A 16,842-nucleotide genomic window follows, 5' to 3' on the forward strand; every position below is an offset into this window, starting at 1 on the left:
AAACCCAATCTCTTTCAAGATTAAACCGCATCTGGGGCAATAGCTATCAATCAGATTAGACGATATCGATGGACATTGGCTGCTGCAGCTATTAGTGCAGAAAGCAAGGCACATTTTTCAGGGTCTTTTGGAAGCCTCTCGTTCGTAAGACCACTTAGGGAAGGGGAATTTTTGAGGGGGGGGGATGAAGGCTGGGTCGGGATCGGCCACAGAGAGCCGCGTGGCCTGGTGGATAGAGCACGGGTCGAGGAGTCAGGAGGACCTGGGTTTTAATTCCGACTCCTCCGCTGGTCTGCTGTGTGACCTTGGACAAGTCACTTAACTCCTCTGTGCCTCAGTTCCCTCATGTAAAATGGGGATTAAGACTGTGAGCCCTTCGTGAGACAGGGACTGTGTCCAACCTGATTATCTCGGATCTACCCCAGCGATTAGTAAAGTGCCTGGTACATAGTAAGGACTCAACAAATACCTGGGGGGGGGGGGGGAGGGCTGGGGTGGAAAGCTAACAGGCCAGGCGGCTCTCATTTTGATCTTCTCGGTGCCCATCGGAAAGTCTCAGGCTTGGCAGATTTGGGATGAGCGAGTATGCTGCTGGCTATGGTAGGGGGCACAACACCTATGATAATAATAATAATTATTGTATTTGTTAAGCGCTTCCTCTGCGGCAAGCACTGTACTAAGCGCTGGGATAGATTCAAGATCATCGGGTCCCACCTGGGGCTCACAATCCAACTAGGAGGGAGAACAGGTATTGAATCCCCATTTTGGCGGATGAGATCACTGAGGCCCAGAGAAGTGATGTGTCTTGCCCAAGGTAAGTGACAGAGAGGGACTTAGAAGCCCTTTCCTTCGACTCCCAGGCCTGTTCTCTTTCCACCAGGCCACGCCGCTTCATTTCTAAACACTGACCAAAGCAAATAGGAATTCTTCTAATGAAGGATATGGAGATTTCTGTGACCTCCGTCTTGGACTTTGCTTTCACCTGCTACTGACCAAAGAAGCGGAGACGCTCAGTTCTGCCGAAACAGGTGATTTCACGACGGGCTCTGGCTAGGGCGCGGTGGCAGAATTACAGATGGGTCTTCCGACAACGTGTGTCTGTCGATAGGACGTGGCGTGGTGTTGGAAGAAGCGGTCGTGCACATACGTGTGGCATGGAACAGGGGAGGATTTCACCATGGGTAGTCCTTAATACAGACACCTCGGGTAGCTCACCGTGTTCTGGGAGAACTAAGTGTACGAAAACTGGACCAAGTTCTGTCGAGGGCATGAAACCAACCCAATAAGAGTCTGGTAAAGCTAAGACTCCTTCTGGACTCTTGAATTTTCAGTGTTCCGCTGCTTGTGTTCGTTTTGATATTTGACAAAAGGACCGAAATGTAACTACTGGGACTATAGATTTTTTTTCTGGCACAAGGGGGTAGCTAGCGGATAGGAAGTTCGTGAAATGTGTCAACGCAAGTGTTTTTTTAAATGGTATTTGTTAAGCGCTTACTCGGTGTCAAGCACTGCTTTAAGCGCTTGGGTAGGTAGGTACAAGTCACGCAAGTCGTACACGGAGCCTGTCCCACATGGGCTCACAGTCTAATTAGAAGGGAGACCAGGTATTGAATCCCCATTTTAGAGTTGAGGAAACTGAGGGACCGAGAATAATAATAATAATGATGGTATCTGTTAAGCGCCTACTATGTGCCAAGCACTGTTCTAAGCACTGGGGGATACAAGGTGAACAGGTTGTCCCACGTGGAGCTCGCAGTCTTAATCCCCATTTTACAGACGAGGTAACTGAGGCACAGAGAAGTGAAGTGACTCGCCCAAAGTCACGTAGCTGACAGGTGGTGGAGCGGGATTAGAACCCATGACCTCGGACTCCCAAGCCCAGGCTCTTTCCACTGAGCCACGCTGCCGGATCCTCTGATTCCCGGGCCTGTGTTCTATGTACCGGCCACGCTGCTTCCCAGGACCTGTTTCCTACTTGTTTCCACCACAGCTAAAATGGGAATTCTTTCTTTTGATTACTTGTAGTTTTACTCCCTTCTGTGGTTTTACACTTTAATGGCAATTTCAGTAAGTGTTCCTGCTCTGGGTATGCATGGCAAACCTCAACCAGCAAGCGGATCTAGAGTGAAAGCAAATTATGACGGTGGCATTTGTTGAGCACTTCCTAAGTGCCAACCACGAGGGTAGATACAAAATAAGCAGATCAGACATAGTCCCAGTCCCACAGTCTCGGGGGAGGGAGAACGGGTGTTTAATTCCCATTTTACAGATGAGGAAACTGAGGCACAGGGAAGTTGAGTGATTTGCCCAAGCTCACACTGTAGGCAAGTGGCAGAGGCAGGATTAGAATGCAGGTCTTCTGACTCTCAGGCCTGTGCTCTTTTTATTTGGCTCCACCGCTTCTCTACTGAGGAGGAATTTTGAAAGGAAAGAATTGCACAGGAATATAAAATCAGCCAGAGAAAGAAGGAAAGGGTTTCTACTTGAGTTTTCCTCTCCTGTAACTCTCGGTATGTCCAGTGACTTTGATAAGATGCATTGGACATATTTTCCATGCACTCTGGGCATGTCAGACACCGAAATGGATCCGGTTACTCAAAGTTGCCTTCATAGGAGTATATAAATACATCCAGGGCCTAATAGTTGACTAATTGTCCCAAGCCTGTTTCTTAATAAGAAGACTACTTGATATTGAGTTAATAAGCTAAGTGTCACCATTTCGGTTATTCTGAGAAGGACAGGAAAGGTCACAGAGTACTGCTTTCACCCACTTGCACCTCTTTACAAGGACCTGGCTTCTAATCTTGGCTCCACCACTTGTCTGCTGTGTGAGCTCGGGCAAGTCACTTCACTTCTCTGTGCTTCAGATACCTCATCTGTAGGACTGAGACTGTGAGCCCCACGTGGGACACGGACTTGAGACCAACCTGATTAGCTTGTATCTCACCCCAGTGCTTAGAACATTGCTTGACCCAGAGCAAGCCCTTAAGAAATAATAGTAATTTGGTAAAAATACCATCGTCGTCGTCAACGTGATCTACCGCCTGGCACTTAGTAAGTGCTTAACAAATACCATTATCCAAAAAAAAAAAAAAAAAGGTTAATTCTTTTCAGCTGTCAAAGATTTCTCCCACCTGGCCCTACAGGGGAGTTGAAATGCACATAAATATTGTTGCATCCTATTCATTCATTCAATCATATTTATTGAGTGCTTACTGTATGCAAAGCACTGTACTAGGCGCTTGGGAAAGTACAATAAAACAATTCACAGCCACATTCCCTGCCCGCACTGAGCTTACATCCATTCTCTTTACTGATGAGCACGTGGTAATGTATCAGTGTCTATCCGCATTTGTCCCAGAAAGGATTCCTATTACTTTGTTCATGTTCATACATGATGTCATTGTCCTCAGAGCTTTGAAAAACAAGCATGTTAAGTCAGTGTAGTATTCATGGAATTGAAGAAATGTTTATTTGCACAAGGCTTGGCATAAAAATAAAATGAGAAGGAGCATGGCCTCGGAAAGGGCTCGGGTCTGAGAGTCAGAGGTCCAGGTTTCTAAACCCGGCTCTGTGGCTTGCTTACTTTGTGGCCTTGGGCAAATCACTTAACTTCCCTGGGCCTCAGTTTCCTCATCTGTAAAATGGAGATTCAATACCTGTTCTCCCTCCTACTTTGACCGTGAGCCCTCTGAGGGGAGGGGACTGTGTCCGACCTGATTAGCTTATACCTACCCCGGTGCTTAGTATCGTGCCTGGCACATAATAAGTGCTTAATGAATACTATTACTATTTTATTAATAATGATAGCAATCATAAAATGCGAGTGTCTCAATTCTTCAGTTCTTCCCGTATCTAGTTGTCTTGCTATGTGTTGACCTGCTGTTTAGAGGTGAAGTTTCAGGGCTCTGGTGTGCAGACTGCATTTTCTATTTTCTATTTCAGTTTCAGCCCATGCTTCGGTAGTGAGAATGCTGTTTGCAAGAGTCTAGAATAACTCAATGGATCTTATATTTGGAGGTTGGAGATTCACCCCTTGTCTCGTGGCTTCGAGTCGTCCCCGACTCATAGCCGCACCGCAGACACATCTCTCCCCGAACGTCCCGCTGTCCATCTGCAGTGGTTCGGGTAGTGGATCCAGGGAGTTTTAGGGTTGAAATCCTTTGGGGCGACTTCCTGTTCAAATTGGGGAAGGGGGGCAAGGGATTTCCTCAAGTCCCAGTCACAACCACGCAGCGTTTACTCATTCACAGCCTTGTGAGGCACTGCTGTACGTATCTATTTACATGCTCCAGTCGATCAATCAGTCAGTGGTACTTGTTGAGCACTTGCTGTGTGCAGAGCACTGTACTGTCCTTGGGAGAGTACAACACAGTAGAGCTGGCGAGAAGCAGCGTGGTGCAGTGGAAAGAGCACGGGCTTTGGAGTCAGGGCTCATGAGTTCGAATCCCAGCTCTGCCACTTGTCGGCTGTGTGACTGTGGGCGAGTCACTTAACTTCTCTGTGCCTCGGTTCCCTCATCTGTAAAATGGGGATTAAGACTGTGAGCCCCATGTGGGACAACCTGATTCCCCTGTGTTTACCCCAGTGCTTAGAACAGTGCTCTGCACCTAGTAAGTGCTCAATAAATACTTTTTTGGAGAAGCAGCGTGGCTCAGTGGAAAGAGCAAGGGCTTTGGAGTCAGGGCTCATGAGTTCGAATCCCAGCTCTGCCACTTGTCGGCTGTGTGACTGTGGGTAAGTCACTTCACTTCTCTGCGCCTCAGTTCCCTCATCTGTAAAATGGGGATTAAGACTGTGAGCCCCACGTGGGACAACCTAATTCCCCTATGTCTACCCCAGCGCTTAGAACAGTGCTCGGCACATAGTAAGCGCTTAACAAATACCAACATTATTATTATTACAAAGGACTTAAAGTTTAGAGGGGGAGACATGCTCTGCTATTTAAGCACTTACTTCCCCACATATCCCTCTTTCCATTCTCTTCCTCTAAGGTAAATAAGTCTGTGTGAATTGTAAGCTCCTTAAGGGCATGGATTGTATTTTTTGCCTTATCTCCGAAGCACTTAGAACAGCACGCTGCCCGATGTGCTCAATCAGTACATTGATTGATTGGTGATTTGCTTTTTGCGGTCTATCAGTCACTCCATCAAGGGCACCTTCCCTGCCTTCTAGCAGCTTAAAATCTAGTGGGAGTTTACAACCTCGTGGATGTTTACAGTCTCGCTTATAATCTAGCTGGAGCAAAAGTGTTGGTTTTCTTTTTCTGGAGCGGCACTGAATTCTCAGGGAGAATCCAATTCTTTACCGTCAGTATCCCCTGCACCCCTCAATACTTAAATCCCGCCAGTGCGAAAATGAATGAATCATTTGGGCACGCTGCCCCTCTCCCCCCACCGACCAAGCCGTCTATTTTATAGCCCCAAACAAACTTGCTATGACGTGCCACTTCCTGACTGGGTTTAAGTTATTATGTAGGGCGGTGCGTGATCAGGAAAGAGGATGGAATGTAAGCAGTAACTCAGAAAATGGCTGGAAATTCATCATGCCACCTGCCTATTTCCTGTATTGGGTCAGAGCTGCATTCTGAGGTGGCCCCCTCCACTTCCTAATTTGGCTTTGAAGCTCCAGGAGTAGAAGCATCAATTTCCTCCTGTCAAGTAGAAACACGAGCCTAACTGCGCTGAGCAATCATCTTTCTAACAACAGAAAGATGCGTACAAGAGACTAAAATAAACAAAATGCAAGAAGCAGGAGGTAGACTTTTTCCATGCCATGAAGTTAGGTATGGATCTGAACAGGTGGGCCCTTGGCATCCAGGTAACTTTTCAGTCGTGCCTGATAGAGTTTCATCTGGCTCAGATGGAGCCCTGCCTGCCCTGAGCTGCCCTCCCCCCGTCCCCCACCACCCCTTCCCCTTCCCGTTTGAAAGTTGCCTGATTGATTTGCACATCTAGAGGTCCAGCTTCACTAGTCACAAGGTGGGCTTGGGAGGCACCATTTACCATCACCCGTGGGAGAATGGCACTCAGTCAATCAATCGGTTGCATTTATTGAGCGCTTACTGTGTGCAGAGCACTGTACTATGCGCTCGGGAGTGTATAATAGTAATAATAAGGGCGATGGTATTTGTTAAGCGCTTACTATGTGCCAAGCACTGTTGGAAGCACTGGGGTGGATACAAGGTAATCAGGTTGTCCCACCTGGGGCTCACAGTCTTAATCCCCATTTTACAGATGAGGCAACTGAGGCCCAGAGAAGTGAAGTGACTCGCCCAAAGTCACTCAGCTGACAAGTGGCAGAGCGGGGATTAGAACCCGCGACCTCAGACTCCCAAGCCCGTGTTCTTGCCACTAAGCCACGGTCCCACAACAGAGTTGGTAGACAGGCTCCCTGCCCACAAGGGGCTTACTTTCAGGGCCGAGGATGCCGCGCGTGCACCTATGCGTGTGCAGGGGGTGAAGCTTGGGCCCTGCAGGGGATTATTTCCAGCGGAGAAACGCCCCCTTAACGAGCTCCCATGGATTCTTCCCCTGGAGGGATTGGAAATCTTCACCTTGGTGATCAAAATGCCCGGAAAAGTGCAGCTGATGAATTAAGAAGTGGGGGGAGATCTTCAGCGGCTCTAATTAGATTGGGCCCCTCTTGCGCAAACTACAGATTAGGAAAGGATTAGGTAACAAGGGGTGACTAAAGTATTACACATGCCATTGGCCGCTAGCCAAAGAATGTACTATGCGAAAGCTGGCGTTGCCTAACAAGTCAAATATAGCCCTGGACCCAGGGCGACTCCCCTTTCCTAGCGATGGGAGTTGAGTTTCTGCTGTGCCTTTCTGGGATCTTGTTCTAGGAAACAAAAATTCACTTGGGCTTCTTTTGTTACTTTCAAGGTGTGACCACCCCCAAAATAGAAACCGTGAGGGCAAGCTGCATTCACACCGAGTGAGGAATGGGGTGAAAAGGTGAGTTTGGGGCTCAGAGTGTGTTTCCTGTAATAGGTCCCGGGCCTGGAATGGTCTCCCCCATTGGAGCGGAAGCTCTCTGTGAGCCGGGAACATGTACCTTGATGGTTTTGGATTTTCCAAATGCGTAGTGCAGGGCATTGCACCCGAGGGTGCTCAAGAAATACTGCTGCTAACCGCTAACTGATGGTGCTTTCTGGGCCAGAAGATTCCGGCCTCCTCCTCCCCGGGGGGAAAAGTCAGGCAGTTTCAAGCAAGAACTCCAATTAGCCAGCTTAGGTCCAAGGCAGTGCCCACCAAGAGAGTGGAAGTGATAGTAGCAGTAAGCATCGAGTGCAAATGCAATGACTGTATTAGGCACTTGGGAAGGTAGGACAGAAGCAAGAAAAATGTTCCCTGTCCACAAGAAGCTTACGCTCTGCAGAGAATCAGTGCAAATCCCAATCCTTGCACTCCTGGAACCTTAATTCCTCTGAAGAACTTTAACCCTCTGGAAGATCCGTGGGAGGATGGAAGGAGGAGATTCTGAGAGAGAGAGAAAGAGAGATGCACAGAGAGGCCGGCGGGAGCTGGAGAGTGTTGGAGTCTTTCTCTGGAGAAGTTACAGAAAGGCCAGGATGGCGTGGAGGATATGTTCTTCTCCCACCCAGCCACTCAAAGGGCCAGATTCTCCCTTCTGCAGCTGGAGAGGGTACCTACGTATGCCCAGAGGGTACCTATATGTGGCTTTTACCCCCATCTTTTCTCCCACATCCTCCTCCCCATCTTTCCCAAAATGTTGACTTGCTGATGGAAGACCCGAGTTCTGTCCCAGCTATCTGACCCCCTTGGGATGTGACCTTAACCTCCCTGAGCCTGTTTCCTCATCTGTAAAATGGTGGTAAGCTACCTGCTCTCCCCGCCTTTTAGACTGTGAGCCCAGTGTGGAATAGAGTCTAAGTTCGACCTAATTATCTTCTGTCTAACCCAGGGCTAAAAAAAGAACTTTGGAACATAAGTGCTTAATAAATATAATTAGAAATATTTATTATCTCTCTTTCTACACGCATACTGGCACGCACGTTCGCTTCGTTACCAATAACGTTCTGTGAGGCGGATAGAGAGAAAATGCATTTTGGAGAAAAATTGCATATTAATCCAAGGGGCTCTTCTTCTAGGTGGAGAATGTGCTAGAACTGTAAAGGATGGATGTAGTTCTTCAGATCAGAATAGCATAAAAATCACAATATTATTATTAAATTTGTCAAGTGCTTTCTATGTGCCAAGCACTGTTCTAAGGGCTGGGGTAGGTACAAGGTTATCAGGCTGGACACAGTCCCTGTCCCTCATGGAGTTCACAGTCAAGGTAGAACATAATGAGAATGACTCATTTTCAGGCGTTTGGTGTTCAAATTCTCATTAGGTGCCCAAATTCACGGCATTCCTCCATATTGCAAACTGCAAATGCAGAGAAGGTAGACTCAGAAATCCCATTCTATGATTCTTGTTGGGCATTCTCTCCCCATCCCCCTACCCCCGACCTCAAATCTCAATAAACACCTTTGCAAACGGCTTTGAAGGGAAGCAGCAAAGCTCTATTCCGTCAATGCTACTCGGGCTCTGGGACCAGAATTACGGGCCCGCTCACCATCATCGAATCGTGAGAAATCGGATGCCGCCTGCGTTGGCCAGCGGGCTTCCAAATGCGAGCTGACGGGTGCCCTTCTCCGTGGGACTGAGTTCCTCCCGAATTGTAAATTCCACCGTGCAGGCAGCTGACGGGGAACAGAAATGTGAACTAGCTAAGGAGAATCAGGAGGGTTGAAGTAGGGGAGGGGAGGGCCGCCGAAAATTGGCCAGGCGCCCGGCCTGGGCTTGGAGAGGGCCGGGGGTGAGTTTGGAGCTCGAAGAATAGGGGCTGCCCCAATTATTGAGCGATTACTGGGTGCGGAGCACAGCACTGAGCGCTTGACGGAGTACAGTATAACAATAAACAGCCACGCTCCCTGCCCACAACGAGCTTACAGTCTAAAGGGGGAAACGGACATTAATGTAAACAAATGAATCGCAGATATGTATTTAAGTGCTGTGTATTTACTCTCTCAAGCACTTAGTACGGTGCTCTGTACGTAATAAATGCTCGATAAATACCACTGATTGATTGACGGATTATTCGTTAAGCTCTTGCTCAGTGCTAAGCACTCTACTAAGCAATGGGGTCAATCCACTCCATTCGGCTCAGAAACAGTCCCTAACTCAATTGTACTCTCCCTCACGGCACCCTCTGAACATAGAGAAAAAAGCAGTATGCCCTAGTAGAAAGAGCACTGGTCTGGGAGTCAGAGGACCTGGGTTCCAATCCCCGCTCTGCCACTTATCTGCTGTGAGACCTTGGCAAGTAAGTCACTTAACTTCCTCATGCCTCAGTTTCCTCATCTGTAAAATGAGGAGTCAATACTTGTTCTCCTTCCTCCTAAGACTGGGAGCCTCATGTGGACCAGGGACTGTGTCCAGCCTATCTTGTATCTACCCCAGCACTTAGTACAGTGCTTGACTCATAGTAAGCACCTAACAAAGAAGACAATTATTGTTATTAATAGGTGCTCACCATATATGACGGAATGATTTAGGGAAGCATATGTAATGGTTGTTTAGTGGAAGGAGCTTGGAGACAGGGGGACTGACCCTTCCAGCGCTAGGCTTCACCGCTGCCCCGTGGATTTTGGAGAGAACCTGAAACATAACGGAGGGTGATAATAATAATATTAATAATAGTAATAATAACAGTCACATTCTCTCTCCCACGTAGGGCTCAAAGTCTAAGTAGGAGGCAGAACCAGTGTCAAATCGCCATTTCACAGATAAGGAAACGGAGGCACGGAGAAGTCAAGTAACTTGCCCAAAGTCGCTCCGCAGGCAAGTGGCAGAGTCAGGATGAGAACCCGGGTCCTCTGACTCCCAAGTCCAGGTTCTTTCCGCTAGGCTATGATGCCAACACGCACGTGCCCGGGGCTCGGAAGGCGAACGCCGGTGGATTTGCCAATCTGAAAGTTGCAAGCATTTGAGTGGAAATGTCCCGGATGTTCTTGCCTCCAAGAAGCTCCTCTCTCTTCCACGTTGTTGACGATCCGTCATGTGGGATGCTAGCCTCGCTCTTTCTGAAATTCTTTGGATTTCATCAACTCGCTCTGTAATGCTGTTAAGACACACTCCACTGGGCTGTTTCAGCAATCTTTCCCTGTAATGACATTTCTGGGTGAGCCCAGGGTTCTGACCTGTAACCTTGCACCAGCACTGACACAGCTTAGACTGAGACTGAGTCAGCAGCAGCTGGACTCGCCTCCAAGACGCTGAGCAACCCCTTATGATGTCGATTCCTGAAATCCTTCAGATCAGCCACGGCGAGGACGGGGCCAGGCCGATGGTCTCCCAGCCCCTGCAAGTTCTGCAGTCGGTGACACGGGAGAGGGCTACGGGCCTGGGAGTCAGAAGGACCTGGGCTCTGATCCCGGCTCCGCCACCCGTGTGCTGTGTGACCTTGAGCGAGTCACTTCACTTCTCTGGGCCTTGGCTACCTCAACTGTAAAATGGGGATGAAGAGTGTGGACGGGGCCGTGTCCAACCTGATTAGCCAGTATCTACCTCGGCACTCAGAACAGCACTTGATACAGAGCAAGTGCTTAACGGATACCATCATCCTCAACCTCATCATCCTCACTGTCCCCATCCTACCCAAGAAAGGAGGGAGTTAATCTGCTTCGGACCAGCAGACGCTTTGACCGTGGAGAAGATCTGGAGAACTCGTGGAGCAGGGTGGGGGTGGTGATCCCAAAGCCTTCTACCCTAGGGGAAAGAGGCACATTCTTTCACTTCAGCGGGCTGGGCAATCAGTCAATCAGGCATATTTACTGAGCGCTCTCTGTGTGCCGAGCACTGCACTAAAGGGAGCGTTCTGACTCTGGACTGGAGAAATGGGAAGTCGTTCTGCCGGGTGGATGCAGACAAGTGTACATGACCTCTGGACCGTAAGCTCCTTGGGAACATGTCTACCAACTCTCTTACTCTGTGCTCTTCCAAGCGTTCTGCACCCGGTGAGGCTCGATAAATACCGTCAACTGATTGATAGATCGAGTTGTAAGTGGCGCCTCTGGTCGGCTGTGACTCATTGAGGGGATCTTTTCGACTCAATTCAACGATGGCATGTATTTAGCTTTTACTAGTTCTTAAATACTGTGTTAAGTACTGGGGTAGATTTAGGATAATCAGATCAGACGCAGGCCTAAGAGGGAGGAAGATGGATATTTTATCCCCATTTTACAGATGAAGGAACTGAGGCTCAGAGAGGGTAAGCGGTTTACCCAAGTTCACCCAGCAGGCAGGTGGCAGGGCCGAGATTAGAATCTGGGTCTCCTGACTCCCAGGCCGGTCCCCTTTCACTAGGCCATGCTGCCCTGTGACGTACCAAACCTAGCGGCATACTTCAGGGGCAGCAGGATCAGGAAGCAAGCCAGAAAGAAAATCCAACTGCGAAACAGGGCTCCCTCACAAAGGCAGGAATCTTTTCTAGATTGCTTTCAGAGATTTGAGGAAGCCATTCCGCCGGTTGGAGACTGTTTGAACGTAATGCAAAGTGACCATCTTTTGGCCTCTAATGCTGACTTTGGGGTGTTTCCCTTCTGAAAAGGAGGTGCGTTAGCTCGCTGAGGACCCCCAGGCAAGGCCGAGATCCAGATATCCGAGTGACAGATGGATGTTCAAAACCCGAGTGGCTCAGACTGTGCAGACGGGGCCAACGGCCCGAGAGCATCTGGGGCGCCTGATTGCCCCAGACTATTAGCGCCCCAAACTCCAATCCTCCTTTGCTGTGCCAAGAACCGTCTGCCGGGTGACCTCGGGCAAGTCACTTAACTTCCTCGGGCCTCAGTTTCTGGCCTGTAAAATGGGAATGTCTGTTCTCCCTCTCCCGAGACCATGAGCCCCGTGTGGGATGGTGACTGTGTCCGATTTTGTGTCTACACCAGCACATGAGGAAGCACCAAACAAATATTATTCGTTATTATTATTATTATTATTGTTATCAGCATTATTCCTCTGCTATCTGCTCCTGCTGGGAGCTGCCTGTTGATTGTGCTTTTTCCTTAGTAACTGGGAATTCTTGGACTGCCCTTGGGGGAACTGGATCTCTTGTTTCCCAGAGGCAGAACAGAGTCAAATGGGTCACAGGCCCCGGCAGGGAGGGGACGGTAAAGGACAGAGATCGCATATGCCCTAGGACGTTCCTGGGACCGAAAGGTCTAGGAATGCCCGGAAGCCTCCAGAGGGGTGGAATGTGGCTCTGAGCGCCCTCGCCCTTGGTGACTCTAAGAATGGGCACCCACCATGTCGGCAGCCATGCTGGCCACCGGGGTCACGGACCCCGGCAGCCCCACCAAGAGACCCAGCCCAGCAGGGCTGAAGGCAGCAACACCTCTAGTCTCGTTCAACTCATGGATTGGTTGGCCATGGTAGAAGCTCTGGCCTCCCACAGGGTCATGGGTCAGTTCCCTCCTGGCCTCCCTCCCTGCCCTTCCCTCCCCGCACTCCTCCCCGCTCCCAACTCTGTCTTTAAGAAACTTTTCCTTGAAAAAATTTGGGAAACTAAAACTCCCCCAAAACAACTTTTACTTTCCCAGGTTGCATTCCCTTCTACGAGGCACCCTGCTTCACCAATCAGAGTTTGCCTCGATGGGTGAGCAGATTTGCCAGAGGGAAAAGGTGAGAGCAACCTTTGATCACTGAACAAAACCAACCAAGTATGCCAGGGGACCCGAATGGCCCCTTCAGAATGGCCCCTCCAGGATGGCACTTCCTCTAACTCAATTTATTTTATAATTACCTTACTGTTCCTCTCTACCGCTAGTCTGGTGGAGGGTATGGGCGGGGAATGTTTCTATTTATTGTTATATTGGATTCTGCCGAGAGCTTAGTACGGTGCTCTGCACCCAATAAGCGCTTAATAAATATGATTGAATGAATGAATGAATGGGTACTTTATTGTGCTCCCCTAAGTGCTCAGAGACAGTGCTCTGCTTACAATAAGCGCTTGAAAAATACCACCCATATGGCCAGAGCCCTTAATAATTATCAATCAATTAATCAATCATATTTATTGAGTGCTTATTGTATGCAGAACGCTGTACTAAACTCTTGGGAGAGTATGCTGTAACAGAGTTGATAGTCACATTCCCTGCCCACTTTGACCTTACAGTCTAGAGGGTATTTTGGTAGTTGTTAAGTGTTTACTATATGCTAAGCACTGTACTGAGCTCTGTTTTAGATACAAGATAATCGTATCGGACATAATCCCTGCCCATATGGGGCTCACAGACTAAGTAGGAGGGAGAACAGGTATTGAATACCCATTTTACAAGTGAAGAAACTGAAGGCCCGAGAAGCAGCATGGCCTAGAGGATAGAGCATGGATGGCCCTGGGAGTCAGAGGTCCTGGGTTCTAATCCCAGCTCAACCACTTGTCTGCTGTGTGGCTTTGGGCAAGTTTCTTGAATTATCTGTGCCTCACTTACCTCATCTGTAAAATGGGGATTAAGACTGTGAGCTCTTTGTGGGGCAGGGACTCTGTCCAACTCGATTATCTTGTATCTACCCCAGTGCTTAATACAATGCCCGGCACACAGTAAGCAGTTAACAAATACCACAATTATTATTATTATTATTATTATTATTGTGACTTGCCCAACGTCACCCAGTAGGCAAGGGGTGGACCCGGGATTAGAATCCAGGTCCCCTGACTTCCAGGCCCTTGCTCTTTCCATTAAGGCCAAGCAGGCTTGACAATCAAAAGCTGGGTTGAGTTGAATCACTAATTCCACCGGACACACACTAACCTTAATCAAACAAATCAAACAATCCATCCTCCTAACGTTCCAAAGCATACCCGGTTTCCGAGAGGGAAGGAGATATCTGGGGAGTTTCTAGCCCACGTGCGCGCGTGCCATCGCAGTTTGGAACGATGCAGCTGTTTCTGGGACAGGTCCCCCAGAGGCGGGCCCACATCGCGATAAATGGCCTTGGGCTGCAGACATCGGTCGCTACCCTTTCGGGCGGCTCTCCCCCTGCAAGCCCATCCTTCGGGCCCATCGCACCGGGTGGGAATGAAATCATCATCTGGCGGAGCATTGCGACACAGCTCTGCTAGGCATTTGTACACGAGCCCTCTACCTGCTGGGCCAAGCAGAGGCAGGGATATTAATGTGGCTAATTTTCCAGATTGCTTCACCGGCACTGCATATGGGACCGAGATCCGTATCAGGGTGGGTGCTTATCCATCTGAAGTTTCTCCTGCGCCCGGGCCCTAGCTGTCGCCTCGGCTGGTTCCGAGGCTGTTTGCTCAGCACCTTCCGACGTCCCCGGGACTTGATGCCCGGCTGCTCCGTGCCCAGCCTCCGGGCTCCGTGCCCGCCGTGCCTAGACACTCCAGGATGGGATGGGCTCTGCGGGGGCTGTGCGTGGAGATGAGAGACGGGCTCCTGTTTAATTGCTGCCAGAAGAAAGCCTGCGCGGCTACCAGGGTGCTGACAGACCGGCCTGATAAAGATCAAAAGTAACCTGCGGGCACCCAGAAACGTCCCCCTCCGACCCCTCCTCCCCGCCACCCATCCAAAAGTGCTCCAGGGAGGAGCTGAGCTGGTGGCCTTTGGCCTCTTCACCTGTGAAATGGCGCTGTAGGCTCACCAGCCTCTCCTCCTTAATAATAATAATAATAATGTTGGTATTTGTTAAGCATTTACTATGTGCCGAGCACTGTTCTAAGCGCTGGGGTAGACATAGGGGAATCAGGTTGTCCCACGTGGGGTTCACAGTCTTAATCCCCATTTTACAGATGAGGGAACTGAGGCACAGAGAAGTTAAGTGACTTGCCCACAGTCACACAGCCAAGTGGCAGAGCTGGGATTCGAACTCATGAGCCCTGACTCCAAAGCCCGTGCTCTTTCCACTGAGCCACGCTCCTTGCAGGATGCCAACCTGAGAGGAAGGTGATGTAGGATCCCTGGCTCTGCCCCTTGTCTGCTGTGTGACCTTGGGCAAGTCACTTCGCTTCCATGGGCCTCAATTAACTCAGCTGCCAAGTGGGGATTGAGAAAGGGAGCGCCATGTGGGACACTGACTTTGTTCAACCTGGCCCAGTGCTTAGACCATGTAGTGCCTGACACATAGTAAGCACTTAAAAACCACAAAAACAAAACAAAAAACCTTCCTGAGCCACTAAGGTGATATTTGGCACCGTGGGACAATCAAGCAATCGGAGGTATTTATTGAGTGCTTACTAGGTGCAGAACACTGTACTAAGTGCTTGGGAAAATGCAATATGTTATGGGCATTAGTGTTGTGTGGCTGAAGTTAGAGTGAATAAAGGGTACAAATCTAAGTGAAAGGGTGATGCAGAAGGGAGAGGGAGTAGGGGAAATGAGGGTTTAATCAAGGAAGATATTTTGGAGGGGATGTGATTTCGATAAGGCTAAATAATAAGGCTGCCTTGTCAATGCAGGTATTTGGTTGTGCAGATGGTTTTCCAGGTGCAGAGTGAAATCTTACTTCAGTTTTCAAATCCAATCAGTCATCCCAGGCTTATCAGTCAATCAAACCTTGGTACACAGCGTGGAGAACACCATACTAAGCACTTTGGAGCGTACAATAGAGTATGTAGCCATGATCCGTGGCCTCAGGGGGTTTACAATCTAGAGCGAGTTATCTCTGGGTATCTGTCAGAAGAGAATCAAATCTACTCAGGATACTGACAGGCCAGGGAAAAAAAGGGGTGCACGGGTCTGGAAGAGGTGGGGGACAATATACAATATTCTCTGAGAAACAGCATTGCCTAGTGGAAAGAGTCCAGGCCTGGGATTCAGAGGAGCCGGGTTCTAATCCCTGCCTGGCCACTTGCCTGCTGTGTGAGCATAGGTAAATCACTTCATTTCTCTGTACCTCTGTTTCCTTGTCTTTAAAATAGAGATTAAATCCCGGTTTTCCCTCCCATCTGATAACAATACTGGTATTTGTTAAGCACTTACTATGTGCCAAGTACTGTTCTAAGCACTGAGGTGGGTACAAGGTAATCAGGTTGTCCCACGTGGGGCTCACAGTCTTCATCCTCATTTTACAAGTGAGGTACCTGAGGCACAGAGAAGTTAAGCGGCTTCCCCAAGGTCACAAAGCAGACAAGTGGTGGGGCCGGAATTAGAACCCAGGTCCTCTGATACCCGAGCCAGGACTCTCTTCACTAAGCCAGCTGCTTCTTTAGACTGTGAGCTCCGTGTGGGACAGGGACTGTGTCCAACCTAATTAACTTGTATCTGCCCAGTATAATTCTTGGCACATAGTAAGTGCTTAATGAATATTGCAGTGATTATTCTTCAGCCTTTTCTCTTTTTGTTTGGTGTTCCTGTGACTTAGTGGCTGTGGAGAGGGCTAGGGTTGGGGTGGTGGGAGGGTCGGGGTTGTGTGGGGGGGGGTGTCCTTAGGGCATTTGTTGCTGGCAGCTGCATGTCTTCTCTGGATTGAGAAGGGAGATGGAACAGAGGGAGCTGGACAGATGGCGGGGGAGGCGGCAGGGGAAGAAGGTGATGCCGACGAATGTGCTACATCCACATTTTGCAGGCCGGAGGTCATTTTTCTGAGTTGATGATTCTTGAAAACTATTTTCGAGGCTGTTGAGAAAGGACTTTGCAAACCTCAAGTGAGAAGTGAATGAGAAACGACAGATGATTAACCTCAGGAATTGGGTTTCATATGACTGCATTCCTCTTTTAGTGCCTTCTCAACCCCCCCGGCCCCGCACCCTGCCCCTATCCCTCAAGGTAGGTAGAAGGCTGCGTTTTTTTCCATTTTTCCAAAGTAAAATCTG

The sequence above is a fragment of the Ornithorhynchus anatinus genome, chromosome 4 (genome assembly GCF_004115215.2).
Source record: "Ornithorhynchus anatinus isolate Pmale09 chromosome 4, mOrnAna1.pri.v4, whole genome shotgun sequence".
Taxonomy (NCBI): domain Eukaryota; kingdom Metazoa; phylum Chordata; class Mammalia; order Monotremata; family Ornithorhynchidae; genus Ornithorhynchus; species Ornithorhynchus anatinus.